This window comes from Salvelinus fontinalis, chromosome 29 (assembly GCF_029448725.1).
Source record: "Salvelinus fontinalis isolate EN_2023a chromosome 29, ASM2944872v1, whole genome shotgun sequence".
In the NCBI taxonomy this organism is placed as follows: domain Eukaryota; kingdom Metazoa; phylum Chordata; class Actinopteri; order Salmoniformes; family Salmonidae; genus Salvelinus; species Salvelinus fontinalis.
Window position 1 is genome coordinate 41,419,858 of NC_074693.1, and position 25,613 is coordinate 41,445,470.

At 39.2% G+C, this 25,613-nt stretch overlaps 34 non-coding genes across 34 annotated transcripts; all 34 read left to right on the top strand.

Moving 5' to 3' along the window:
• The first annotated feature begins 1,778 nt into the window (after positions 1-1,778).
• On the top strand, positions 1,779-1,850 carry trnac-gca (transfer RNA cysteine (anticodon GCA)). Its single transcript has one exon. It is a non-coding gene; the product is annotated as a tRNA-Cys (tRNA).
• Positions 1,851-2,524: 674 nt separating this feature from the next.
• On the top strand, positions 2,525-2,596 carry trnac-gca (transfer RNA cysteine (anticodon GCA)). The gene has a single exon. It is a non-coding gene; the product is annotated as a tRNA-Cys (tRNA).
• Positions 2,597-7,012: 4,416 nt separating this feature from the next.
• trnac-gca (transfer RNA cysteine (anticodon GCA)) lies at positions 7,013-7,084 on the top strand. Its single transcript has one exon. It is a non-coding gene; the product is annotated as a tRNA-Cys (tRNA).
• Positions 7,085-7,758: 674 nt separating this feature from the next.
• trnac-gca (transfer RNA cysteine (anticodon GCA)) lies at positions 7,759-7,830 on the top strand. Its single transcript has one exon. It is a non-coding gene; the product is annotated as a tRNA-Cys (tRNA).
• Positions 7,831-8,976: 1,146 nt separating this feature from the next.
• trnac-gca (transfer RNA cysteine (anticodon GCA)) lies at positions 8,977-9,048 on the top strand. Its single transcript has one exon. It is a non-coding gene; the product is annotated as a tRNA-Cys (tRNA).
• Positions 9,049-9,722: 674 nt separating this feature from the next.
• Positions 9,723-9,794, top strand: trnac-gca (transfer RNA cysteine (anticodon GCA)). Its single transcript has one exon. It is a non-coding gene; the product is annotated as a tRNA-Cys (tRNA).
• A 304-nt stretch (positions 9,795-10,098) lies between these two features.
• trnac-gca (transfer RNA cysteine (anticodon GCA)) lies at positions 10,099-10,170 on the top strand. The gene has a single exon. It is a non-coding gene; the product is annotated as a tRNA-Cys (tRNA).
• A 674-nt stretch (positions 10,171-10,844) lies between these two features.
• Positions 10,845-10,916, top strand: trnac-gca (transfer RNA cysteine (anticodon GCA)). The gene has a single exon. It is a non-coding gene; the product is annotated as a tRNA-Cys (tRNA).
• Positions 10,917-11,220: 304 nt separating this feature from the next.
• On the top strand, positions 11,221-11,292 carry trnac-gca (transfer RNA cysteine (anticodon GCA)). The gene has a single exon. It is a non-coding gene; the product is annotated as a tRNA-Cys (tRNA).
• Positions 11,293-12,439: 1,147 nt separating this feature from the next.
• On the top strand, positions 12,440-12,511 carry trnac-gca (transfer RNA cysteine (anticodon GCA)). The gene has a single exon. It is a non-coding gene; the product is annotated as a tRNA-Cys (tRNA).
• A 674-nt stretch (positions 12,512-13,185) lies between these two features.
• trnac-gca (transfer RNA cysteine (anticodon GCA)) lies at positions 13,186-13,257 on the top strand. The gene has a single exon. It is a non-coding gene; the product is annotated as a tRNA-Cys (tRNA).
• A 304-nt stretch (positions 13,258-13,561) lies between these two features.
• On the top strand, positions 13,562-13,633 carry trnac-gca (transfer RNA cysteine (anticodon GCA)). Its single transcript has one exon. It is a non-coding gene; the product is annotated as a tRNA-Cys (tRNA).
• Positions 13,634-14,050: 417 nt separating this feature from the next.
• On the top strand, positions 14,051-14,122 carry trnac-gca (transfer RNA cysteine (anticodon GCA)). Its single transcript has one exon. It is a non-coding gene; the product is annotated as a tRNA-Cys (tRNA).
• A 674-nt stretch (positions 14,123-14,796) lies between these two features.
• Positions 14,797-14,868, top strand: trnac-gca (transfer RNA cysteine (anticodon GCA)). The gene has a single exon. It is a non-coding gene; the product is annotated as a tRNA-Cys (tRNA).
• Positions 14,869-15,172: 304 nt separating this feature from the next.
• trnac-gca (transfer RNA cysteine (anticodon GCA)) lies at positions 15,173-15,244 on the top strand. The gene has a single exon. It is a non-coding gene; the product is annotated as a tRNA-Cys (tRNA).
• A 304-nt stretch (positions 15,245-15,548) lies between these two features.
• trnac-gca (transfer RNA cysteine (anticodon GCA)) lies at positions 15,549-15,620 on the top strand. The gene has a single exon. It is a non-coding gene; the product is annotated as a tRNA-Cys (tRNA).
• Positions 15,621-16,037: 417 nt separating this feature from the next.
• Positions 16,038-16,109, top strand: trnac-gca (transfer RNA cysteine (anticodon GCA)). Its single transcript has one exon. It is a non-coding gene; the product is annotated as a tRNA-Cys (tRNA).
• A 674-nt stretch (positions 16,110-16,783) lies between these two features.
• trnac-gca (transfer RNA cysteine (anticodon GCA)) lies at positions 16,784-16,855 on the top strand. Its single transcript has one exon. It is a non-coding gene; the product is annotated as a tRNA-Cys (tRNA).
• Positions 16,856-17,159: 304 nt separating this feature from the next.
• On the top strand, positions 17,160-17,231 carry trnac-gca (transfer RNA cysteine (anticodon GCA)). Its single transcript has one exon. It is a non-coding gene; the product is annotated as a tRNA-Cys (tRNA).
• Positions 17,232-17,647: 416 nt separating this feature from the next.
• trnac-gca (transfer RNA cysteine (anticodon GCA)) lies at positions 17,648-17,719 on the top strand. The gene has a single exon. It is a non-coding gene; the product is annotated as a tRNA-Cys (tRNA).
• Positions 17,720-18,393: 674 nt separating this feature from the next.
• Positions 18,394-18,465, top strand: trnac-gca (transfer RNA cysteine (anticodon GCA)). The gene has a single exon. It is a non-coding gene; the product is annotated as a tRNA-Cys (tRNA).
• Positions 18,466-18,769: 304 nt separating this feature from the next.
• Positions 18,770-18,841, top strand: trnac-gca (transfer RNA cysteine (anticodon GCA)). Its single transcript has one exon. It is a non-coding gene; the product is annotated as a tRNA-Cys (tRNA).
• A 417-nt stretch (positions 18,842-19,258) lies between these two features.
• trnac-gca (transfer RNA cysteine (anticodon GCA)) lies at positions 19,259-19,330 on the top strand. Its single transcript has one exon. It is a non-coding gene; the product is annotated as a tRNA-Cys (tRNA).
• A 674-nt stretch (positions 19,331-20,004) lies between these two features.
• Positions 20,005-20,076, top strand: trnac-gca (transfer RNA cysteine (anticodon GCA)). The gene has a single exon. It is a non-coding gene; the product is annotated as a tRNA-Cys (tRNA).
• A 304-nt stretch (positions 20,077-20,380) lies between these two features.
• On the top strand, positions 20,381-20,452 carry trnac-gca (transfer RNA cysteine (anticodon GCA)). Its single transcript has one exon. It is a non-coding gene; the product is annotated as a tRNA-Cys (tRNA).
• Positions 20,453-20,756: 304 nt separating this feature from the next.
• Positions 20,757-20,828, top strand: trnac-gca (transfer RNA cysteine (anticodon GCA)). Its single transcript has one exon. It is a non-coding gene; the product is annotated as a tRNA-Cys (tRNA).
• A 417-nt stretch (positions 20,829-21,245) lies between these two features.
• trnac-gca (transfer RNA cysteine (anticodon GCA)) lies at positions 21,246-21,317 on the top strand. Its single transcript has one exon. It is a non-coding gene; the product is annotated as a tRNA-Cys (tRNA).
• Positions 21,318-21,991: 674 nt separating this feature from the next.
• On the top strand, positions 21,992-22,063 carry trnac-gca (transfer RNA cysteine (anticodon GCA)). Its single transcript has one exon. It is a non-coding gene; the product is annotated as a tRNA-Cys (tRNA).
• A 304-nt stretch (positions 22,064-22,367) lies between these two features.
• trnac-gca (transfer RNA cysteine (anticodon GCA)) lies at positions 22,368-22,439 on the top strand. Its single transcript has one exon. It is a non-coding gene; the product is annotated as a tRNA-Cys (tRNA).
• A 417-nt stretch (positions 22,440-22,856) lies between these two features.
• Positions 22,857-22,928, top strand: trnac-gca (transfer RNA cysteine (anticodon GCA)). The gene has a single exon. It is a non-coding gene; the product is annotated as a tRNA-Cys (tRNA).
• A 674-nt stretch (positions 22,929-23,602) lies between these two features.
• Positions 23,603-23,674, top strand: trnac-gca (transfer RNA cysteine (anticodon GCA)). The gene has a single exon. It is a non-coding gene; the product is annotated as a tRNA-Cys (tRNA).
• A 674-nt stretch (positions 23,675-24,348) lies between these two features.
• Positions 24,349-24,420, top strand: trnac-gca (transfer RNA cysteine (anticodon GCA)). Its single transcript has one exon. It is a non-coding gene; the product is annotated as a tRNA-Cys (tRNA).
• A 304-nt stretch (positions 24,421-24,724) lies between these two features.
• Positions 24,725-24,796, top strand: trnac-gca (transfer RNA cysteine (anticodon GCA)). Its single transcript has one exon. It is a non-coding gene; the product is annotated as a tRNA-Cys (tRNA).
• A 674-nt stretch (positions 24,797-25,470) lies between these two features.
• Positions 25,471-25,542, top strand: trnac-gca (transfer RNA cysteine (anticodon GCA)). The gene has a single exon. It is a non-coding gene; the product is annotated as a tRNA-Cys (tRNA).
• The last annotated feature ends 71 nt before the right edge of the window (positions 25,543-25,613 follow it).

The following is a 25,613-nucleotide window of genomic DNA, read 5'->3' on the forward strand; positions in this document are numbered from 1 at the left end:
AATTGTATCTTTAGAGTCGGAGTGCTCATTTTCAGGAGTTGTTACTCAATCTAAAATGTCCATCATTTGATGTTTTTTCTCTCAGTCAGACAGTTCCAAACAAAGGTGGAAGTGCGATAGACTTCAGATCAAGAGGACTCAGGTTCAAATCCTTTAGTGAACTTGAAATCAAATACTTTTTAATGTGTGCTTTCAAAGAGAGAGTGTTCTTTATTAGGTTATGTAGATCTCCATCTTAAATGTCCCTTATTAGACAATTTTTGGACATTTTTCCATTAGCGTGGGTAAAGCTCAGTGGTAGAGAATTTGACTGCAGATCAAGCGGTCCCAGTTTCAAATTCTGGTGCCCCCTTAAAATCAAGTGCTTTCTAAGTGTATCTTGACGGTTAGAGTATTCTTTTTTAGATTATGTTACTCAATCTAAAATGTCCCTCATTTGATATTTTTTCTCTCAGTCTAACAGTACCAAACAGAGTGGGTAGTCTGCTGCTCTTGAGATCCAGAGGTGTCAGGTAATTTTTTTTTCTATCCACTTGAAATCAAATACATTACTGGTGTGTTTTACAAGAGGGAGAGTTTTTGAAGAGGCAAAATAACTCTCCATCTAAAATGGCCCTTGTTAGACAGTTTTTCCCTCTTACACAGTTTCTGACAGAGGGGGTATAGCTCAGTGGTAGAGCATTTGACTGCAGATCAAGAGGTCCCATATTCAAATCCTGGTGCCCCCTTGATGTCAAGTACTATCTAATTGTATCTTTAGAGTCGGAGTGCTCATTTTCAGGAGTTGTTACTCAATCTAAAATGTCCATCATTTGATGTTTTTTCTCTCAGTCAGACAGTTCCAAACAAAGGTGGAAGTGCGATAGACTTCAGATCAAGAGGACTCAGGTTCAAATCCTTTAGTGAACTTGAAATCAAATACTTTTTAATGTGTGCTTTCAAAGAGAGAGTGTTCTTTATTAGGTTATGTAGATCTCCATCTTAAATGTCCCTTATTAGACAATTTTTGGACATTTTTCCATTAGCGTGGGTAAAGCTCAGTGGTAGAGAATTTGACTGCAGATCAAGCGGTCCCAGTTTCAAATTCTGGTGCCCCCTTAAAATCAAGTGCTTTCTAAGTGTATCTTGACGGTTAGAGTATTCTTTTTTAGATTATGTTACTCAATCTAAAATGTCCCTCACTTGATATTTTTTCTCTCAGTCTAACAGTACCAAACAGAGTGGGTAGTCTGCTGCTCTTGAGATCCAGAGGTGTCAGGTAATTTTTTTTTCTATCCACTTGAAATCAAATACATTACTGATGTGTTTTACAAGAGGGGGAGTTTTTGAAGAGGCAAAATAACTCTCCATCTAAAATGGCCCTTGTTAGACAGTTTATCCTTCTTATACAGTTTCTGACAGAGCATGTATAGCTCAGTGGTAGAGTATTTGACTGCAGATCAAGAGCTCCCATGTTCAAATCCTGGTGCCACCTTGATGTCAAGTACTATCTAATTGTATCTTTAGAGTCGGAGTGCTCATTTTCAGGTGTTGTTCCTCAATCTAAAATGTCCCTCATTTGATGTTTTTTCTCTCAGTCTAACAGTACCAAACAGAGTGGGTAGTCTGCTGCTCTTGAGATTCGGAGGTGTCAGGTAATTTTTTTTTCTATCCACTTGAAATCAAATACATTACTGGTGTGTTTTACAAGAGGGAGAGTTTTTGAAGAGGCAAAATAACTCTCCATCTAAAATGGCCCTTGTTAGACAGTTTTTCCCTCTTACACAGTTTCTGACAGAGGGGGTATAGCTCAGTGGTAGAGCATTTGACTGCAGATCAAGAGGTCCCAGGTTCAAATCCTGGTGCCCCCTTGATGTCAAGTACTATCTAATTGTATCTTTAGAGTCGGAGTGCTCATTTTCAGGAGTTGTTACTCAATCTAAAATGTCCATCATTTGATGTTTTTTCTCTCAGTCAGACAGTTCCAAACAAAGGTGGAAGTGCGATAGACTTCAGATCAAGAGGACTCAGGTTCAAATCCTTTAGTGAACTTGAAATCAAATACTTTTTAATGTGTGCTTTCAAAGAGAGAGTGTTCTTTATTAGGTTATGTAGATCTCCATCTTAAATGTCCCTTATTAGACAATTTTTGGACATTTTTCCATTAGCGTGGGAAAAGCTTAGTGGTAGAGAATTTGACTGCAGATCAAGCGGTCCCAGTTTCAAATTCTGGTGCCCCCTTAAAATCAAGTGCTTTCTAAGTGTATCTTGACGGTTAGAGTATTCTTTTTTAGATTATGTTACTCAATCTAAAATGTCCCTCATTTGATATTTTTTCTCTCAGTCTAACAGTACCAAACAGAGTGGGTAGTCTGCTGCTCTTGAGATCCAGAGGTGTCAGGTAATTTTTTTTTCTATCCACTTGAAATCAAATACATTACTGATGTGTTTTACAAGAGGGAGAGTTTTTGAAGAGGCAAAATAACTCTCCATCTAAAATGGCCCTTGTTAGACAGTTTATCCTTCTTATACAGTTTCTGACAGAGGATGTATAGCTCAGTGGTAGAGCATTTGACTGCAGATCAAGAGGTCCCAGGTTCAAATCCTGGTGCCACCTTGATGTCAAGTACTATCTAATTGTATCTTTAAAGTCGGAGTGCTCATTTTCAGGTGTTGTTCCTCAATCTAAAATGTCCCTCATTTGATGTTTTTTCTCTCAGTCTAACAGTACCAAACAGAGTGGGTAGTCTGCTGCTCTTGAGATTCGGAGGTGTCAGGTAATTTTATTTTCTATCCACTTGAAATCAAATACATTACTGGTGTGTTTTACAAGAGGGAGAGTTTTTGAAGAGGCAAAATAACTCTCCATCTAAAATGGCCCTTGTTAGACAGTTTTTCCCTCTTACACAGTTTCTGACAGAGGGGGTATAGCTCAGTGGTAGAGCATTTGACTGCAGATCAAGAGGTCCCATATTCAAATCCTGGTGCCCCCTTGATGTCAAGTACTATCTAATTGTATCTTTAGAGTCGGAGTGCTCATTTTCAGGAGTTGTTACTCAATCTAAAATGTCCATCATTTGATGTTTTTTCTCTCAGTCAGACAGTTCCAAACAAAGGTGGAAGTGCGATAGACTTCAGATCAAGAGGACTCAGGTTCAAATCCTTTAGTGAACTTGAAATCAAATACTTTTTAATGTGTGCTTTCAAAGAGAGAGTGTTCTTTATTAGGTTATGTAGATCTCCATCTTAAATGTCCCTTATTAGACAATTTTTGGACATTTTTCCATTAGCGTGGGTAAAGCTCAGTGGTAGAGAATTTGACTGCAGATCAAGCGGTCCCAGTTTCAAATTCTGGTGCCCCCTTAAAATCAAGTGCTTTCTAAGTGTATCTTGACGGTTAGAGTATTCTTTTTTAGATTATGTTACTCAATCTAAAATGTCCCTCATTTGATATTTTTTCTCTCAGTCTAACAGTACCAAACAGAGTGGGTAGTCTGCTGCTCTTGAGATCCAGAGGTGTCAGGTAATTTTTTTTTCTATCCACTTGAAATCAAATACATTACTGGTGTGTTTTCCAAGAGGGAGAGTTTTTGAAGAGGCAAAATAACTCTCCATCTAAAATGGCCCTTGTTAGACGGTTTATCCCTCTTATACAGTTTCTGACAGAGTGGGTATAGCTCAGTGGTAGATCATTTGACTCCAGATCAAGAGGTCCCAGGTTCAAATCCTGGTGCCCCCTTGATGTCAAGTACTATCTAATTGTTTCTTGAGAGATGGAGTGCTCATTTTCAGGTGTTGTTCTTTAATCTAAAATGTCCCTCATTTGATGTTTTTTCTCTCAGTCTAACAGTACCAAACAGATTGGGTAGTCTGCTGCTCTTGAGATTCGGAGGTGTCAGGTAATTTTTTTTTCTATCCACTTGAAATCAAATACATTACTGGTGTGTTTTACAAGAGGGAGAGTTTTTGAAGAGGCAAAATAACTCTCCATCTAAAATGGCCCTTGTTAGACAGTTTATCCCTCTTATACAGTTTCTGACAGAGGGGGTATAGCTCAGTGGTAGAGCATTTGACTGCAGATCAAGAGGTCCCATATTCAAATCCTGGTGCCCCCTTGATGTCAAGTACTATCTAATTGTATCTTTAGAGTCGGAGTGCTCATTTTCAGGAGTTGTTACTCAATCTAAAATGTCCATCATTTGATGTTTTTTCTCTCAGTCAGACAGTTCCAAACAAAGGTGGAAGTGCGATAGACTTCAGATCAAGAGGACTCAGGTTCAAATCCTTTAGTGAACTTGAAATCAAATACTTTTTAATGTGTGCTTTCAAAGAGAGAGTGTTCTTTATTAGGTTATGTAGATCTCCATCTTAAATGTCCCTTATTAGACAATTTTTGGACATTTTTCCATTAGCGTGGGTAAAGCTCAGTGGTAGAGAATTTGACTGCAGATCAAGCGGTCCCAGTTTCAAATTCTGGTGCCCCCTTAAAATCAAGTGCTTTCTAAGTGTATCTTGACGGTTAGAGTATTCTTTTTTAGATTATGTTACTCAATCTAAAATGTCCCTCATTTGATATTTTTTCTCTCAGTCTAACAGTACCAAACAGAGTGGGTAGTCTGCTGCTCTTGAGATCCAGAGGTGTCAGGTAATTTTTTTTTCTATCCACTTGAAATCAAATACATTACTGGTGTGTTTTACAAGAGGGAGAGTTTTTGAAGAGGCAAAATAACTCTCCATCTAAAATGGCCCTTGTTAGACAGTTTTTCCCTCTTACACAGTTTCTGACAGAGGGGGTATAGCTCAGTGGTAGAGCATTTGACTGCAGATCAAGAGGTCCCATATTCAAATCCTGGTGCCCCCTTGATGTCAAGTACTATCTAATTGTATCTTTAGAGTCGGAGTGCTCATTTTCAGGAGTTTTTACTCAATCTAAAATGTCCATCATTTGATGTTTTTTCTCTCAGTCAGACAGTTCCAAACAAAGGTGGAAGTGCGATAGACTTCAGATCAAGAGGACTCAGGTTCAAATCCTTTAGTGAACTTGAAATCAAATACTTTTTAATGTGTGCTTTCAAAGAGAGAGTGTTCTTTATTAGGTTATGTAGATCTCCATCTTAAATGTCCCTTATTAGACAATTTTTGGACATTTTTCCATTAGCGTGGGTAAAGCTCAGTGGTAGAGAATTTGACTGCAGATCAAGCGGTCCCAGTTTCAAATTCTGGTGCCCCCTTAAAATCAAGTGCTTTCTAAGTGTATCTTGACGGTTAGAGTATTCTTTTTTAGATTATGTTACTCAATCTAAAATGTCCCTCATTTGATATTTTTTCTCTCAGTCTAACAGTACCAAACAGAGTGGGTAGTCTGCTGCTCTTGAGATCCAGAGGTGTCAGGTAATTTTTTTTTCTATCCACTTGAAATCAAATACATTACTGATGTGTTTTACAAGAGGGGGAGTTTTTGAAGAGGCAAAATAACTCTCCATCTAAAATGGCCCTTGTTAGACAGTTTATCCTTCTTATACAGTTTCTGACAGAGCATGTATAGCTCAGTGGTAGAGTATTTGACTGCAGATCAAGAGCTCCCATGTTCAAATCCTGGTGCCACCTTGATGTCAAGTACTATCTAATTGTATCTTTAGAGTCGGAGTGCTCATTTTCAGGTGTTGTTCCTCAATCTAAAATGTCCCTCATTTGATGTTTTTTCTCTCAGTCTAACAGTACCAAACAGAGTGGGTAGTCTGCTGCTCTTGAGATTCGGAGGTGTCAGGTAATTTTTTTTTCTATCCACTTGAAATCAAATACATTACTGGTGTGTTTTACAAGAGGGAGAGTTTTTGAAGAGGCAAAATAACTCTCCATCTAAAATGGCCCTTGTTAGACAGTTTTTCCCTCTTACACAGTTTCTGACAGAGGGGGTATAGCTCAGTGGTAGAGCATTTGACTGCAGATCAAGAGGTCCCATATTCAAATCCTGGTGCCCCCTTGATGTCAAGTACTATCTAATTGTATCTTTAGAGTCGGAGTGCTCATTTTCAGGAGTTGTTACTCAATCTAAAATGTCCATCATTTGATGTTTTTTCTCTCAGTCAGACAGTTCCAAACAAAGGTGGAAGTGCGATAGACTTCAGATCAAGAGGACTCAGGTTCAAATCCTTTAGTGAACTTGAAATCAAATACTTTTTAATGTGTGCTTTCAAAGAGAGAGTGTTCTTTATTAGGTTATGTAGATCTCCATCTTAAATGTCCCTTATTAGACAATTTTTGGACATTTTTCCATTAGCGTGGGTAAAGCTCAGTGGTAGAGAATTTGACTGCAGATCAAGCGGTCCCAGTTTCAAATTCTGGTGCCCCCTTAAAATCAAGTGCTTTCTAAGTGTATCTTGACGGTTAGAGTATTCTTTTTTAGATTATGTTACTCAATCTAAAATGTCCCTCATTTGATATTTTTTCTCTCAGTCTAACAGTACCAAACAGAGTGGGTAGTCTGCTGCTCTTGAGATCCAGAGGTGTCAGGTAATTTTTTTTTCTATCCACTTGAAATCAAATACATTACTGATGTGTTTTACAAGAGGGGGAGTTTTTGAAGAGGCAAAATAACTCTCCATCTAAAATGGCCCTTGTTAGACAGTTTATCCTTCTTATACAGTTTCTGACAGAGCATGTATAGCTCAGTGGTAGAGTATTTGACTGCAGATCAAGAGCTCCCATGTTCAAATCCTGGTGCCACCTTGATGTCAAGTACTATCTAATTGTATCTTTAGAGTCGGAGTGCTCATTTTCAGGTGTTGTTCCTCAATCTAAAATGTCCCTCATTTGATGTTTTTTCTCTCAGTCTAACAGTACCAAACAGAGTGGGTAGTCTGCTGCTCTTGAGATTCGGAGGTGTCAGGTAATTTTTTTTTCTATCCACTTGAAATCAAATACATTACTGGTGTGTTTTACAAGAGGGAGAGTTTTTGAAGAGGCAAAATAACTCTCCATCTAAAATGGCCCTTGTTAGACAGTTTTTCCCTCTTACACAGTTTCTGACAGAGGGGGTATAGCTCAGTGGTAGAGCATTTGACTGCAGATCAAGAGGTCCCAGGTTCAAATCCTGGTGCCCCCTTGATGTCAAGTACTATCTAATTGTATCTTTAGAGTCGGAGTGCTCATTTTCAGGAGTTGTTACTCAATCTAAAATGTCCATCATTTGATGTTTTTTCTCTCAGTCAGACAGTTCCAAACAAAGGTGGAAGTGCGATAGACTTCAGATCAAGAGGACTCAGGTTCAAATCCTTTAGTGAACTTGAAATCAAATACTTTTTAATGTGTGCTTTCAAAGAGAGAGTGTTCTTTATTAGGTTATGTAGATCTCCATCTTAAATGTCCCTTATTAGACAATTTTTGGACATTTTTCCATTAGCGTGGGAAAAGCTTAGTGGTAGAGAATTTGACTGCAGATCAAGCGGTCCCAGTTTCAAATTCTGGTGCCCCCTTAAAATCAAGTGCTTTCTAAGTGTATCTTGACGGTTAGAGTATTCTTTTTTAGATTATGTTACTCAATCTAAAATGTCCCTCATTTGATATTTTTTCTCTCAGTCTAACAGTACCAAACAGAGTGGGTAGTCTGCTGCTCTTGAGATCCAGAGGTGTCAGGTAATTTTTTTTTCTATCCACTTGAAATCAAATACATTACTGATGTGTTTTACAAGAGGGAGAGTTTTTGAAGAGGCAAAATAACTCTCCATCTAAAATGGCCCTTGTTAGACAGTTTATCCTTCTTATACAGTTTCTGACAGAGGATGTATAGCTCAGTGGTAGAGCATTTGACTGCAGATCAAGAGGTCCCAGGTTCAAATCCTGGTGCCACCTTGATGTCAAGTACTATCTAATTGTATCTTTAGAGTCGGAGTGCTCATTTTCAGGTGTTGTTCCTCAATCTAAAATGTCCCTCATTTGATGTTTTTTCTCTCAGTCTAACAGTACAAAACAGAGTGGGTAGTCTGCTGCTCTTGAGATTCGGAGGTGTCAGGTAATTTTTTTTTCTATCCACTTGAAATCAAATACATTACTGGTGTGTTTTACAAGAGGGAGAGTTTTTGAAGAGGCAAAATAACTCTCCATCTAAAATGGCCCTTGTTAAACAGTTTTTCCCTCTTACTCAGTTTCTGACAGAGGGGGTATAGCTCAGTGGTAGAGCATTTGACTGTTATTCAAATCCTGGTGCCCCCTTGATGTCAAGTACTATCTAATTGTATCGTTAGAGTCGGAGTGCTCATTTTCAGGAGTTGTTACTCAATCTAAAATGTCCATCATTTGATGTTTTTTCTCTCAGTCAGACAGTTCCAAACAAAGGTGGAAGTGCGATAGACTTCAGATCAAGAGGACTCAGGTTCAAATCCTTTAGTGAACTTGAAATCAAATACTTTTTAATGTGTGCTTTCAAAGAGAGAGTGTTCTTTATTAGGTTATGTAGATCTCCATCTTAAATGTCCCTTATTAGACAATTTTTGGACATTTTTCCATTAGCGTGGGTAAAGCTCAGTGGTAGAGAATTTGACTGCAGATCAAGCAGTCCCAGTTTCAAATTCTGGTGCCCCCTTAAAATCAAGTGCTTTCTAAGTGTATCTTGACGGTTAGAGTATTCTTTTTTAGATTATGTTACTCTATCTAAAATGTCCCTCATTTGATATTTTTTCTCTCAGTCTAACAGTACCAAACAGAGTGGGTAGTCTGCTGCTCTTGAGATCCAGAGGTGTCAAGTAATTTTTTTTTCTATCCACTTGAAATCAAATACATTACTGGTGTGTTTTCCAAGAGGGAGAGTTTTTGAAGAGGCAAAATAACTATCCATCTAAAATGGCCCTTGTTAGACAGTTTATCCCTCTTATACAGTTTCTGACAGAGGGGGTATAGCTCAGAGGTAGAGCATTTGACTGCAGATCAAGAGGTCCCAGGTTCAAATCCTAAAATGACCCTTGTTAGACAGTTTTTCCCTCTTACACAGTTTCTGACAGAGGGGGTATAGCTCAGTGGTAGAGCATTTGACTGCAGATCAAGAGGTCCCAGGTTCAAATCCTGGTGCCCCCTTGATGTCAAGTACTATCTAATTGTATCTTTAGAGTCGGAGTGCTCATTTTCAGGAGTTGTTACTCAATCTAAAATGTCCATCATTTGATGTTTTTTCTCTCAGTCAGACAGTTCCAAACAAAGGTGGAAGTGCGATAGACTTCAGATCAAGAGGACTCGGGTTCAAATCCTTTAGTGAACTTGAAATCAAATACTTTTTAATGTGTGCTTTCAAAGAGAGAGTGTTCTTTATTAGGTTATGTAGATCTCCATCTTAAATGTCCCTTATTAGACAATTTTTGGACATTTTTCCATTAGCGTGGGTAAAGCTCAGTGGTAGAGAATTTGACTGCAGATCAAGCGGTCCCAGTTTCAAATTCTGGTGCACCCTTAAAATCAAGTGCTTTCTAAGTGTATCTTGACGGTTAGAGTATTCTTTTTTAGATTATGTTACTCAATCTAAAATGTCCCTCATTTGATATTTTTTCTCTCAGTCTAACAGTACCAAACAGAGTGGGTAGTCTGCTGCTCTTGAGATCCAGAGGTGTCAGGTAATTTTATTTTCTATCCACTTGAAATCAAATACATTACTGGTGTGTTTTCCAAGAGGGAGAGTTTTTGAAGAGGCAAAATAACTCTCCATCTAAAATGGCCCTTGTTAGACAGTTTATCCCTCTTATACAGTTTCTGACAGAGGGGGTATAGCTCAGTGGTAGAGCATTTGACTGCAGATCAAGAGGTCCCAGGTTCAAATCCTGGTGCCCCCTTGATGTCAAGTACTATCTAATTGTATCTTGAGAGATGGAGTGCTCATTTTCAGGTGTTGTTCCTCAATCTAAAATGTCCCTCATTTGATGTTTTTTCTCTCAGTCTAACAGTACCAAACAGAGTGGGTAGTCTGCTGCTCTTGAGATTCGGAGGTGTCAGGTAATTTTTTTTTCTATCCACTTGAAATCAAATACATTACTGGTGTGTTTTACAAGAGGGAGAGTTTTTGAAGAGGCAAAATAACTCTCCATCTAAAATGGCCCTTGTTAGACAGTTTTTCCCTCTTACACAGTTTCTGACAGAGGGGGTATAGCTCAGTGGTAGAGCATTTGACTGCAGCTCAAGAGGTCCCAGGTTCAAATCCTGGTGCCCCCTTGATGTCAAGTACAATCTAATTGTATCTTTAGAGTCGGAGTGCTCATTTTCAGGAGTTGTTACTCAATCTAAAATGTCCATCATTTGATGTTTTTTCTCTCAGTCAGAGAGTTCCAAACAAAGGTGGAAGTGCGATAGACTTCAGATCAAGAGGACTCGGGTTCAAATCCTTTAGTGAACTTGAAATCAAATACTTTTTAATGTGTGCTTTCAAAGAGAGAGTGTTCTTTATTAGGTTATGTAGATCTCCATCTTAAATGTCCCTTATTAGACAATTTTTGGACATTTTTCCATTAGCGTGGGTAAAGCTCAGTGGTAGAGAATTTGACTGCAGATCAAGCGGTCCCAGTTTCAAATTCTGGTGCCCCCTTAAAATCAAGTGCTTTCTAAGTGTATCTTGACGGTTAGAGTATTCTTTTTTAGATTATGTTACTCAATCTAAAATGTCCCTCATTTGATATTTTTTCTCTCAGTCTAACAGTACCAAACAGAGTGGGTAGTCTGCTGCTCTTGAGATCCAGAGGTGTCAGGTAATTTTTTTTTCTATCCACTTGAAATCAAATACATTACTGGTGTGTTTTCCAAGAGGGAGAGTTTTTGAAGAGGCAAAATAACTCTCCATCTAAAATGGCCCTTGTTAGACAGTTTATCCCTCTTATACAGTTTCTGACAGAGGGGGTATAGCTCAGTGGTAGAGCATTTGACTGCAGATCAAGAGGTCCCAGGTTCAAATCCTGGTGCCACCTTGATGTCAAGAACTATCTAATTGTATCTTTAGAGTCGGAGTGCTCATTTTCAGGTGTTGTTCCTCAATCTAAAATGTCCCTCATTTGATATTTTTTCTCTCAGTCTAACAGTACCAAACAGAGTGGGTAGTCTGCTGCTCTTGAGATCCAGAGGTGTCAGGTAATTTTTTTTTCTATCCACTTGAAATCAAATACATTACTGGTGTGTTTTCCAAGAGGGAGAGTTTTTGAAGAGGCAAAATAACTCTCCATCTAAAATGGCCCTTGTTAGACAGTTTATCCCTCTTATACAGTGTCTGACAGAGGCGGTATAGCTCAGTGGTAGAGCATTTGACTGCAGATCAAGAGGTCCCAGGTTCAAATCCTGGTGCCCCCTTGATGTCAAGTACTATCTAATTGTATCTTGAGAGATGGAGTGCTCATTTTCAGGTGTTGTTCCTCAATCTAAAATGTCCCTCATTTGATGTTTTTTCTCTCAGTCTAACAGTACCAAACAGAGTGGGTAGTCTGCTGCTCTTGAGATTCGGAGGTGTCAGGTAATTCTTTTTTTCTATCCACTTGAAATCAAATACATTACTGGTGTGTTTTACAAGAGGGAGAGTTTTTGAAGAGGCAAAATAACTCTCCATCTAAAATGGCCCTTGTTAAACAGTTTTTCCCTCTTACTCAGTTTCTGACAGAGGGGGTATAGCTCAGTGGTAGAGCATTTGACTGTTATTCAAATCCTGGTGCCCCCTTGATGTCAAGTACTATCTAATTGTATCGTTAGAGTCGGAGTGCTCATTTTCAGGAGTTGTTACTCAATCTAAAATGTCCATCATTTGATGTTTTTTCTCTCAGTCAGACAGTTCCAAACAAAGGTGGAAGTGCGATAGACTTCAGATCAAGAGGACTCAGGTTCAAATCCTTTAGTGAACTTGAAATCAAATACTTTTTAATGTGTGCTTTCAAAGAGAGAGTGTTCTTTATTAGGTTATGTAGATCTCCATCTTAAATGTCCCTTATTAGACAATTTTTGGACATTTTTCCATTAGCGTGGGTAAAGCTCAGTGGTAGAGAATTTGACTGCAGATCAAGCAGTCCCAGTTTCAAATTCTGGTGCCCCCTTAAAATCAAGTGCTTTCTAAGTGTATCTTGACGGTTAGAGTATTCTTTTTTAGATTATGTTACTCTATCTAAAATGTCCCTCATTTGATATTTTTTCTCTCAGTCTAACAGTACCAAACAGAGTGGGTAGTCTGCTGCTCTTGAGATCCAGAGGTGTCAAGTAATTTTTTTTTCTATCCACTTGAAATCAAATACATTACTGGTGTGTTTTCCAAGAGGGAGAGTTTTTGAAGAGGCAAAATAACTATCCATCTAAAATGGCCCTTGTTAGACAGTTTATCCCTCTTATACAGTTTCTGACAGAGGGGGTATAGCTCAGAGGTAGAGCATTTGACTGCAGATCAAGAGGTCCCAGGTTCAAATCCTAAAATGACCCTTGTTAGACAGTTTTTCCCTCTTACACAGTTTCTGACAGAGGGGGTATAGCTCAGTGGTAGAGCATTTGACTGCAGATCAAGAGGTCCCAGGTTCAAATCCTGGTGCCCCCTTGATGTCAAGTACTATCTAATTGTATCTTTAGAGTCGGAGTGCTCATTTTCAGGAGTTGTTACTCAATCTAAAATGTCCATCATTTGATGTTTTTTCTCTCAGTCAGACAGTTCCAAACAAAGGTGGAAGTGCGATAGACTTCAGATCAAGAGGACTCGGGTTCAAATCCTTTAGTGAACTTGAAATCAAATACTTTTTAATGTGTGCTTTCAAAGAGAGAGTGTTCTTTATTAGGTTATGTAGATCTCCATCTTAAATGTCCCTTATTAGACAATTTTTGGACATTTTTCCATTAGCGTGGGTAAAGCTCAGTGGTAGAGAATTTGACTGCAGATCAAGCGGTCCCAGTTTCAAATTCTGGTGCCCCCTTAAAATCAAGTGCTTTCTAAGTGTATCTTGACGGTTAGAGTATTCTTTTTTAGATTATGTTACTCAATCTAAAATGTCCCTCATTTGATATTTTTTCTCTCAGTCTAACAGTACCAAACAGAGTGGGTAGTCTGCTGCTCTTGAGATCCAGAGGTGTCAGGTAATTTTTTTTTCTATCCACTTGAAATCAAATACATTACTGGTGTGTTTTCCAAGAGGGAGAGTTTTTGAAGAGGCAAAATAACTCTCCATCTAAAATGGCCCTTGTTAGACAGTTTATCCCTCTTATACAGTTTCTGACAGAGGGGGTATAGCTCAGTGGTAGAGCATTTGACTGCAGATCAAGAGGTCCCAGGTTCAAATCCTGGTGCCACCTTGATGTCAAGAACTATCTAATTGTATCTTTAGAGTCGGAGTGCTCATTTTCAGGTGTTGTTCCTCAATCTAAAATGTCCCTCATTTGATATTTTTTCTCTCAGTCTAACAGTACCAAACAGAGTGGGTAGTCTGCTGCTCTTGAGATCCAGAGGTGTCAGGTAATTTTTTTTTCTATCCACTTGAAATCAAATACATTACTGGTGTGTTTTCCAAGAGGGAGAGTTTTTGAAGAGGCAAAATAACTCTCCATCTAAAATGGCCCTTGTTAGACAGTTTATCCCTCTTATACAGTGTCTGACAGAGGCGGTATAGCTCAGTGGTAGAGCATTTGACTGCAGATCAAGAGGTCCCAGGTTCAAATCCTGGTGCCCCCTTGATGTCAAGTACTATCTAATTGTATCTTGAGAGATGGAGTGCTCATTTTCAGGTGTTGTTCCTCAATCTAAAATGTCCCTCATTTGATGTTTTTTCTCTCAGTCTAACAGTACCAAACAGAGTGGGTAGTCTGCTGCTCTTGAGATTCGGAGGTGTCAGGTAATTCTTTTTTTCTATCCACTTGAAATCAAATACATTACTGGTGTGTTTTACAAGAGGGAGAGTTTTTGAAGAGGCAAAATAACTCTCCATCTAAAATGGCCCTTGTTAGACAGTTTATCCCTCTTATACAGTTTCTGACAGAGGGGGTATAGCTCAGTGGTAGAGCATTTGACTGCAGATCAAGAGGTCCCAGGTTCAAATCCTAAAATGACCCTTGTTAGACAGTTTTTCCCTCTTACACAGTTTCTGACAGAGGGGGTATAGCTCAGTGGTAGAGCATTTGACTGCAGATCAAGAGGTCCCAGGTTCAAATCCTGGTGCCCCCTTGATGTCAAGTACTATCTAATTGTATCTTTAGAGTCGGAGTGCTCATTTTCAGGAGTTGTTACTCAATCTAAAATGTCAATCATTTGATGTTTTTTCTCTCAGTCAGACAGTTCCAAACAAAGGTGGAAGTGCGATAGACTTCAGATCCAGAGGACTCGGGTTCAAATCCTTTAGTGAACTTGAAATCAAATACTTTTTAATGTGTGCTTTCAAAGAGAGAGTGTTCTTTATTAGGTTATGTAGATCTCCATCTTAAATGTCCCTTATTAGACAATTTTTGGACATTTTTCCATTAGCGTGGGTAAAGCTCAGTGGTAGAGAATTTGACTGCAGATCAAGCGGTCCCAGTTTCAAATTCTGGTGCCCCCTTAAAATCAAGTGCTTTCTAAGTGTATCTTGACGGTTAGAGTATTCTTTTTTAGATTATGTTACTCAATCTAAAATGTCCCTCATTTGATATTTTTTCTCTCAGTCTAACAGTACCAAACAGAGTGGGTAGTCTGCTGATCTGGAGATTCGGAGGTGTCAGGTAATTTTTTTTTCTATCCACTTGAAATCAAATACATTACTGGTGTGTTTTCCAAGAGGGAGAGTTTTTGAAGAGGCAAAATAACTCTCCATCTAAAATGGCCCTTGTTAGACAGTTTATCCCTCTTATACAGTTCCTGACAGAGGGGGTATAGCTCAGTGGTAGAGCATTTGACTGCAGATCAAGAGGTCCCAGGTTCAAATCCTGGTGCCCCCTTGATGTCAAGTACTATCTAATTGTATCTTGAGAGATGGTATGCTCATTTTCGGGTGTTGTTCTTCAATCTAAAATGTCCCTCATTTGATGTTTTTTCTCTCAGTCTAACAGTACCAAACAGAGTGGGTAGTCTGCTGCTCTTGAGATTCGGAGGTGTCAGGTAATTTTTTTTTCTATCCACTTGAAATCAAATACATTACTGGTTTGTTTTACAAGAGGGAGAGTTTTTGAAGAGGCAAAATAACTCTCCATCTAAAATGGCCCTTGTTAGACAGTTTATCCCTCTTATACAGTTTCTGACAGAGGGGGTATAGCTCAGTGGTAGAGCATTTGACTGCAGATCAAGAGGTCCCAGGTTCAAATCCTGGTGCCACCTTGATGTCAAGAACTATCTAATTGTATCTTTAGAGTCGGAGTGCTCATTTTCAGGTGTTGTTCCTCAATCTAAAATGTCCCTCATTTGATATTTTTTCTCTCAGTCTAACAGTACCAAACAGAGTGGGTAGTCTGCTGCTCTTGAGATCCAGAGGTGTCAGGTAATTTTTTTTTCTATCCACTTGAAATCAAATACATTACTGGTGTGTTTTCCAAGAGGGAGAGTTTTTGAAGAGGCAAAATAACTCTCCATCTAAAATGGCCCTTGTTAGACAGTTTATCCCTCTTATACAGTGTCTGACAGAGGGGGTATAGCTCAGTGGTAGAGCATTTGACTGCAGATCAAGAGGTCCCAGGTTCAAATCCTGGTGCCCCCTTGATGTCAAGTACTATCTAATTGTATCTTGAGAGATGGAGTGCTCATTTTCAGGTGTTGTTCCTCAATCTAAAATGTCCCTCATTTGATGTTTTTTCTCTCAGTCTAACAGTACCAAACAGAGTGGGTAGTCTGCTGCTCTTGAGATTCGGAGGTGTCAGGTAATTCTTTTTTTCTATCCACTTGAAATCAAATACATTACTGGTGTGTTTTACAAGAGGGAGAGTTTTTGAAGAGGCAAAATAACTCTCCATCTAAAATGGCCCTTGTTAGACAGTTTATCCCTCTTATACAGTTTCTGACAGAGGGGGTATAGCTCAGTGGTAGAGCATTTGACTGCAGATCAAGAGGTCCCAGGTTCAAATCCTAAAATGACCCTTGTTAGACAGTTTTTCCCTCTTACACAGTTTCTGACAGAGGGGGTATAGCTCAGTGGTAGAGCATTTGACTGCAGATCAAGAGTTCCCAGGTTCAAATCCTGGTGCCCCCTTGATGTCAAGTACTATCTAATTGTATCTTTAGAGTCGGAGTGCTCATTTTCAGGAGTTGTTACTCAATCTAAAATGTCCATCATTTGATGTTTTTTCTCTCAGTCAGACAGTTCCAAACAAAGGTGGAAGTGCGATAGACTTCAGATCCAGAGGACTCGGGTTCAAATCCTTTAGTGAACTTGAAATCAAATACTTTTTAATGTGTGCTTTCAAAGAGAGAGTGTTCTTTATTAGGTTATGTAGATCTCCATCTTAAATGTCCCTTATTAGACAATTTTTGGACATTTTTCCATTAGCGTGGGTAAAGCTCAGTGGTAGAGAATTTGACTGCAGATCAAGCGGTCCCAGTTTCAAATTCTGGTGCCCCCTTAAAATCAAGTGCTTTCTAAGTGTATCTTGACGGTTAGAGTATTCTTTTTTAGATTATGTTACTCAATCTAAAATGTCCCTCATTTGATATTTTTTCTCTCAGTCTAACAGTACCAAACAGAGTGGGTAGTCTGCTGATCTGGAGATTCGGAGGTGTCAGGTAATTTTTTTTTCTATCCACTTGAAATCAAATACATTACTGGTGTGTTTTCCAAGAGGGAGAGTTTTTGAAGAGGCAAAATAACTCTCCATCTAAAATGGCCCTTGTTAGACAGTTTATCCCTCTTATACAGTTTCTGACAGAGGGGGTATAGCTCAGTGGTAGAGCATTTGACTGCAGATCAAGAGGTCCCAGGTTCAAATCCTGGTGCCACCTTGATGTCAAGAACTATCTAATTGTATCTTTAGAGTCGGAGTGCTCATTTTCAGGTGTTGTTCCTCAATCTAAAATGTCCCTCATTTGATATTTTTTCTCTCAGTCTAACAGTACCAAACAGAGTGGGTAGTCTGCTGCTCTTGAGATCCAGAGGTGTCAGGTAATTTTTTTTTCTATCCACTTGAAATCAAATACATTACTGGTGTGTTTTCCAAGAGGGAGAGTTTTTGAAGAGGCAAAATAACTCTCCATCTAAAATGGCCCTTGTTAGTCAGTTTATCCCTCTTATACAGTGTCTGACAGAGGGGGTATAGCTCAGTGGTAGAGCATTTGACTGCAGATCAAGAGGTCCCAGGTTCAAATCCTGGTGCCCCCTTGATGTCAAGTACTATCTAATTGTATCTTGAGAGATGGAGTGCTCATTTTCAGGTGTTGTTCCTCAATCTAAAATGTCCCTCATTTGATATTTTTTCTCTCAGTCTAACAGTACCAAACAGAGTGGGTAGTCTGCTGCTCTTGAGATCCAGAGGTGTCAAGTAATTTTTTTTTCTATCCACTTGAAATCAAATACATTACTGGTGTGTTTTCCAAGAGGGAGAGTTTTTGAAGAGGCAAAATAACTATCCATCTAAAATGGCCCTTGTTAGACAGTTTATCCCTCTTATACAGTTTCTGACAGAGGGGGTATAGCTCAGAGGTAGAGCATTTGACTGCAGATCAAGAGGTCCCAGGTTCAAATCCTAAAATGACCCTTGTTAGACAGCTTTTCCCTCTTACACAGTTTCTGACAGAGGGGGTATAGCTCAGTGGTAGAGCATTTGACTGCAGATCAAGAGGTCCCAGGTTCAAATCCTGGTGCCCCCTTGATGTCAAGTACTATCTAATTGTATCTTTAGAGTCGGAGTGCTCATTTTCAGGAGTTGTTACTCAATCTAAAATGTCCATCATTTGATGTTTTTTCTCTCAGTCAGACAGTTCCAAACAAAGGTGGAAGTGCGATAGACTTCAGATCAAGAGGACTCGGGTTCAAATCCTTTAGTGAACTTGAAATCAAATACTTTTTAATGTGTGCTTTCAAAGAGAGAGTGTTCTTTATTAGGTTATGTAGATCTCCATCTTAAATGTCCCTTATTAGACAATTTTTGGACATTTTTCCATTAGCGTGGGTAAAGCTCAGTGGTAGAGAATTTGACTGCAGATCAAGCGGTCCCAGTTTCAAATTCTGGTGCACCCTTAAAATCAAGTGCTTTCTAAGTGTATCTTGACGGTTAGAGTATTCTTTTTTAGATTATGTTACTCAATCTAAAATGTCCCTCATTTGATATTTTTTCTCTCAGTCTAACAGTACCAAACAGAGTGGGTAGTCTGCTGCTCTTGAGATCCAGAGGTGTCAGGTAATTTTTTTTTCTATCCACTTGAAATCAAATACATTACTGGTGTGTTTTCCAAGAGGGAGAGTTTTTGAAGAGGCAAAATAACTCTCCATCTAAAATGGCCCTTGTTAGACAGTTTATCCCTCTTATACAGTTTCTGACAGAGGGGGTATAGCTCAGTGGTAGAGCATTTGACTGCAGATCAAGAGGTCCCAGGTTCAAATCCTGGTGCCACCTTGATGTCAAGAACTATCTAATTGTATCTTTAGAGTCGGAGTGCTCATTTTCAGGTGTTGTTCCTCAATCTAAAATGTCCCTCATTTGATATTTTTTCTCTCAGTCTAACAGTACCAAACAGAGTGGGTAGTCTGCTGCTCTTGAGATCCAGAGGTGTCAGGTAATTTTTTTTTCTATCCACTTGAAATCAAATACATTACTGGTGTGTTTTCCAAGAGGGAGAGTTTTTGAAGAGGCAAAATAACTCTCCATCTAAAATGGCCCTTGTTAGACAGTTTATCCCTCTTATACAGTGTCTGACAGAGGCGGTATAGCTCAGTGGTAGAGCATTTGACTGCAGATCAAGAGGTCCCAGGTTCAAATCCTGGTGCCCCCTTGATGTCAAGTACTATCTAATTGTATCTTGAGAGATGGAGTGCTCATTTTCAGGTGTTGTTCCTCAATCTAAAATGTCCCTCATTTGATGTTTTTTCTCTCAGTCTAACAGTACCAAACAGAGTGGGTAGTCTGCTGCTCTTGAGATTCGGAGGTGTCAGGTAATTCTTTTTTTCTATCCACTTGAAATCAAATACATTACTGGTGTGTTTTACAAGAGGGAGAGTTTTTGAAGAGGCAAAATAACTCTCCATCTAAAATGGCCCTTGTTAGACAGTTTATCCCTCTTATACAGTTTCTGACAGAGGGGGTATAGCTCAGTGGTAGAGCATTTGACTGCAGATCAAGAGGTCCCAGGTTCAAATCCTAAAATGACCCTTGTTAGACAGTTTTTCCCTCTTACACAGTTTCTGACAGAGGGGGTATAGCTCAGTGGTAGAGCATTTGACTGCAGATCAAGAGGTCCCAGGTTCAAATCCTGGTGCCCCCTTGATGTCAAGTACTATCTAATTGTATCTTTAGAGTCGGAGTGCTCATTTTCAGGAGTTGTTACTCAATCTAAAATGTCCATCATTTGATGTTTTTTCTCTCAGTCAGACAGTTCCAAACAAAGGTGGAAGTGCGATAGACTTCAGATCCAGAGGACTCGGGTTCAAATCCTTTAGTGAACTTGAAATCAAATACTTTTTAATGTGTGCTTTCAAAGAGAGAGTGTTCTTTATTAGGTTATGTAGATCTCCATCTTAAATGTCCCTTATTAGACAATTTTTGGACATTTTTCCATTAGCGTGGGTAAAGCTCAGTGGTAGAGAATTTGACTGCAGATCAAGCGGTCCCAGTTTCAAATTCTGGTGCCCCCTTAAAATCAAGTGCTTTCTAAGTGTATCTTGACGGTTAGAGTATTCTTTTTTAGATTATGTTACTCAATCTAAAATGTCCCTCATTTGATATTTTTTCTCTCAGTCTAACAGTACCAAACAGAGTGGGTAGTCTGCTGATCTGGAGATTCGGAGGTGTCAGGTAATTTTTTTTTCTATCCACTTGAAATCAAATACATTACTGGTGTGTTTTCCAAGAGGGAGAGTTTTTGAAGAGGCAAAATAACTCTCCATCTAAAATGGCCCTTGTTAGACAGTTTATCCCTCTTATACAGTTCCTGACAGAGGGGGTATAGCTCAGTGGTAGAGCATTTGACTGCAGATCAAGAGGTCCCAGGTTCAAATCCTGGTGCCCCCTTGATGTCAAGTACTATCTAATTGTATCTTTAGAGTCGGAGTGCTCATTTTCGGGTGTTGTTCTTCAATCTAAAATGTCCCTCATTTGATGTTTTTTCTCTCAGTCTAACAGTACCAAACAGAGTGGGTAGTCTGCTGCTCTTGAGATTCGGAGGTGTCAGGTAATTTTTTTTTCTATCCACTTGAAATCAAATACATTACTGGTTTGTTTTACAAGAGGGAGAGTTTTTGAAGAGGCAAAATAACTCTCCATCTAAAATGGCCCTTGTTAGACAGTTTATCCCTCTTATACAGTTTCTGACAGAGGGGGTATAGCTCAGTGGTAGAGCATTTGACTGCAGATCAAGAGGTCCCAGGTTCAAATCCTGGTGCCACCTTGATGTCAAGAACTATCTAATTGTATCTTTAGAGTCGGAGTGCTCATTTTCAGGTGTTGTTCCTCAATCTAAAATGTCCCTCATTTGATATTTTTTCTCTCAGTCTAACAGTACCAAACAGAGTGGGTAGTCTGCTGCTCTTGAGATCCAGAGGTGTCAGGTAATTTTTTTTTCTATCCACTTGAAATCAAATACATTACTGGTGTGTTTTCCAAGAGGGAGAGTTTTTGAAGAGGCAAAATAACTCTCCATCTAAAATGGCCCTTGTTAGACAGTTTATCCCTCTTATACAGTGTCTGACAGAGGGGGTATAGCTCAGTGGTAGAGCATTTGACTGCAGATCAAGAGGTCCCAGGTTCAAATCCTGGTGCCCCCTTGATGTCAAGTACTATCTAATTGTATCTTGAGAGATGGAGTGCTCATTTTCAGGTGTTGTTCCTCAATCTAAAATGTCCCTCATTTGATGTTTTTTCTCTCAGTCTAACAGTACCAAACAGAGTGGGTAGTCTGCTGCTCTTGAGATTCGGAGGTGTCAGGTAATTCTTTTTTTCTATCCACTTGAAATCAAATACATTACTGGTGTGTTTTACAAGAGGGAGAGTTTTTGAAGAGGCAAAATAACTCTCCATCTAAAATGGCCCTTGTTAGACAGTTTATCCCTCTTATACAGTTTCTGACAGAGGGGGTATAGCTCAGTGGTAGAGCATTTGACTGCAGATCAAGAGGTCCCAGGTTCAAATCCTAAAATGACCCTTGTTAGACAGTTTTTCCCTCTTACACAGTTTCTGACAGAGGGGGTATAGCTCAGTGGTAGAGCATTTGACTGCAGATCAAGAGTTCCCAGGTTCAAATCCTGGTGCCCCCTTGATGTCAAGTACTATCTAATTGTATCTTTAGAGTCGGAGTGCTCATTTTCAGGAGTTGTTACTCAATCTAAAATGTCCATCATTTGATGTTTTTTCTCTCAGTCAGACAGTTCCAAACAAAGGTGGAAGTGCGATAGACTTCAGATCCAGAGGACTCGGGTTCAAATCCTTTAGTGAACTTGAAATCAAATACTTTTTAATGTGTGCTTTCAAAGAGAGAGTGTTCTTTATTAGGTTATGTAGATCTCCATCTTAAATGTCCCTTATTAGACAATTTTTGGACATTTTTCCATTAGCGTGGGTAAAGCTCAGTGGTAGAGAATTTGACTGCAGATCAAGCGGTCCCAGTTTCAAATTCTGGTGCCCCCTTAAAATCAAGTGCTTTCTAAGTGTATCTTGACGGTTAGAGTATTCTTTTTTAGATTATGTTACTCAATCTAAAATGTCCCTCATTTGATATTTTTTCTCTCAGTCTAACAGTACCAAACAGAGTGGGTAGTCTGCTGATCTGGAGATTCGGAGGTGTCAGGTAATTTTTTTTTCTATCCACTTGAAATCAAATACATTACTGGTGTGTTTTCCAAGAGGGAGAGTTTTTGAAGAGGCAAAATAACTCTCCATCTAAAATGGCCCTTGTTAGACAGTTTATCCCTCTTATACAGTTTCTGACAGAGGGGGTATAGCTCAGTGGTAGAGCATTTGACTGCAGATCAAGAGGTCCCAGGTTCAAATCCTGGTGCCACCTTGATGTCAAGAACTATCTAATTGTATCTTTAGAGTCGGAGTGCTCATTTTCAGGTGTTGTTCCTCAATCTAAAATGTCCCTCATTTGATATTTTTTCTCTCAGTCTAACAGTACCAAACAGAGTGGGTAGTCTGCTGCTCTTGAGATCCAGAGGTGTCAGGTAATTTTTTTTTCTATCCACTTGAAATCAAATACATTACTGGTGTGTTTTCCAAGAGGGAGAGTTTTTGAAGAGGCAAAATAACTCTCCATCTAAAATGGCCCTTGTTAGTCAGTTTATCCCTCTTATACAGTGTCTGACAGAGGGGGTATAGCTCAGTGGTAGAGCATTTGACTGCAGATCAAGAGGTCCCAGGTTCAAATCCTGGTGCCCCCTTGATGTCAAGTACTATCTAATTGTATCTTGAGAGATGGAGTGCTCATTTTCAGGTGTTGTTCCTCAATCTAAAATGTCCCTCATTTGATGTTTTTTCTCTCAGTCTAACAGTACCAAACAGAGTGGGTAGTCTGCTGCTCTTGAGATTCGGAGGTGTCAGGTAATTCTTTTTTTCTATCCACTTGAAATCAAATACATTACTGGTGTGTTTTACAAGAGGGAGAGTTTTTGAAGAGGCAAAATAACTCTCCATCTAAAATGGCCCTTGTTAGACAGTTTATCCCTCTTATACAGTTTCTGACAGAGGGGGTATAGCTCAGTGGTATAGCATTTGACTGCAGATCAAGAGGTCCCAGGTTCAAATCCTAAAATGACCCTTGTTAGACAGTTTTTCCCTCTTACTCAGTTTCTGACAGAGGGGGTATAGCTCAGTGGTAGAGCATTTGACTGCAGATCAAGAGGTCCCAGGTTCAAATCCTGGTGCCCCCTTGATGTCAAGTACTATCTAATTGTATCTTTAGAGTCGGAGTGCTCATTTTCAGGAGTTGTTACTCAATCTAAAATGTCCATCATTTGATGTTTTTTCTCTCAGTCAGACAGTTCCAAACAAAGGTGGAAGTGCGATAGACTTCAGATCCAGAGGACTCGGGTTCAAATCCTTTAGTGAACTTGAAATCAAATACTTTTTAATGTGTGCTTTCAAAGAGAGAGTGTTCTTTATTAGGTTATGTAGATCTCCATCTTAAATGTCCCTTATTAGACAATTTTTGGACATTTTTCCATTAGCGTGGGTAAAGCTCAGTGGTAGAGAATTTGACTGCAGATCAAGCGGTCCCAGTTTCAAATTCTGGTGCCCCCTTAAAATCAAGTGCTTTCTAAGTGTATCTTGACGGTTAGAGTATTCTTTTTTAGATTATGTTACTCAATCTAAAATGTCCCTCATTTGATATTTTTTCTCTCAGTCTAACAGTACCAAACAGAGTGGGTAGTCTGCTGATCTGGAGATTCGGAGGTGTCAGGTAATTTTTTTTTCTATCCACTTGAAATCAAATACATTACTGGTGTGTTTTCCAAGAGGGAGAGTTTTTGAAGAGGCAAAATAACTCTCCATCTAAAATGGCCCTTGTTAGACAGTTTATCCCTCTTATACAGTTCCTGACAGAGGGGGTATAGCTCAGTGGTAGAGCATTTGACTGCAGATCAAGAGGTCCCAGGTTCAAATCCTGGTGCCCCCTTGATGTCAAGTACTATCTAATTGTATCTTTAGAGTCGGAGTGCTCATTTTCAGGAGTTGTTACTCAATCTAAAATGTCCATCATTTGATGTTTTTTCTCTCAGTCAGACAGTTCCAAACAAAGGTGGAAGTGCGATAGACTTCAGATCCAGAGGACTCGGGTTCAAATCCTTTAGTGAACTTGAAATCAAATACTTTTTAATGTGCGCTTTCAAAGAGAGAGTGTTCTTTATTAGGTTATGTAGATCTCCATCTTAAATGTCCCTTATTAGACAATTTTTGGACATTTTTCCATTAGCGTGGGTAAAGCTCAGTGGTACAGAATTTGACTGCAGATCAAGCGGTCCCAGTTTCAAATTCTGGTGCCCCCTTAAAATCAAGTGCTTTCTAAGTGTATCTTGACGGTTAGAGTATTCTTTTTTAGATTATGTTACTCAATCTAAAATGTCCCTCATTTGATATTTTTTCTCTCAGTCTAACAGTACCAAACAGAGTGGGTAGTCTGCTGATCTGGAGATTCGGAGGTGTCAGGTAATTTTTTTTTCTATCCACTTGAAATCAAATACATTACTGGTGTGTTTTCCAAGAGGGAGAGTTTTTGAAGAGGCAAAATAACTCTCCATCTAAAATGGCCCTTGTTAGACAGTTTATCCCTCTTATACAGTTCCTGACAGAGGGGGTATAGCTCAGTGGTAGAGCATTTGACTGCAGATCAAGAGGTCCCAGGTTCAAATCCTGGTGCCCCCTTGATGTCAAGTACTATCTAATTGTATCTTGAGAGATGGAGTGCTCATTTTCGGGTGTTGTTCTTCAATCTAAAATGTCCCTCATTTGATGTTTTTTCTCTCAGTCTAACAGTACCAAACAGAGTGGGTAGTCTGCTGCTCTTGAGATTCGGAGGTGTCAGGTAATTTTTTTTTCTATCCACTTGAAATCAAATACATTACTGGTGTGTTTTACAAGAGGGAGAGTTTTTGAAGAGGCAAAATAACTCTCCATCTAAAATGGCCCTTGTTAGACAGTTTTTCCCTCTTACACAGTTTCTGACAGAGGGGGTATAGCTCAGTGGTAGAGCATTTGACTGCAGTTCAAGAGGTCCCAGGTTCAAATCCTGGTGCCCCCTTGATGTCAAGTACTATCTAATTGTATCTTTAGAGTCGGAGTGCTCATTTTCAGGAGTTGTTACTCAATCTAAAATGTCCATCATTTGATGTTTTTTCTCTCAGTCAGACAGTTCCAAACAAAGGTGGAAGTGCGATAGACTTCAGATCAAGAGGACTCAGGTTCAAATCCTTTAGTGAACTTGAAATCAAATACTTTTTAATGTGTGCTTTCAAAGAGAGAGTGTTCTTTATTAGGTTATGTAGATCTCCATCTTAAATGTCCCTTATTAGACAATTTTTGGACATTTTTCCATTAGCGTGGGTAAAGCTCAGTGGTAGAGAATTTGACTGCAGATCAAGCGGTCCCAGTTTCAAATTCTGGTGCCCCCTTAAAATCAAGTGCTTTCTAAGTGTATCTTGACGGTTAGAGTATTCTTTTTTAGATTATGTTACTCAATCTAAAATGTCCCTCATTTGATATTTTTTCTCTCAGTCTAACAGTACCAAACAGAGTGGGTAGTCTGCTGATCTGGAGATTCGGAGGTGTCAGGTAATTTTTTTTTCTATCCACTTGAAATCAAATACATTACTGGTGTGTTTTCCAAGAGGGAGAGTTTTTGAAGAGGCAAAATAACTCTCCATCTAAAATGGCCCTTGTTAGACAGTTTATCCCTCTTATACAGTTTCTGACAGAGGGGGTATAGCTCAGTGGTAGAGCATTTGACTGCAGATCAAGAGGTCCCAGGTTCAAATCCTGGTGCCACCTTGATGTCAAGAACTATCTAATTGTATCTTTAGAGTCGGAGTGCTCATTTTCAGGTGTTGTTCCTCAATCTA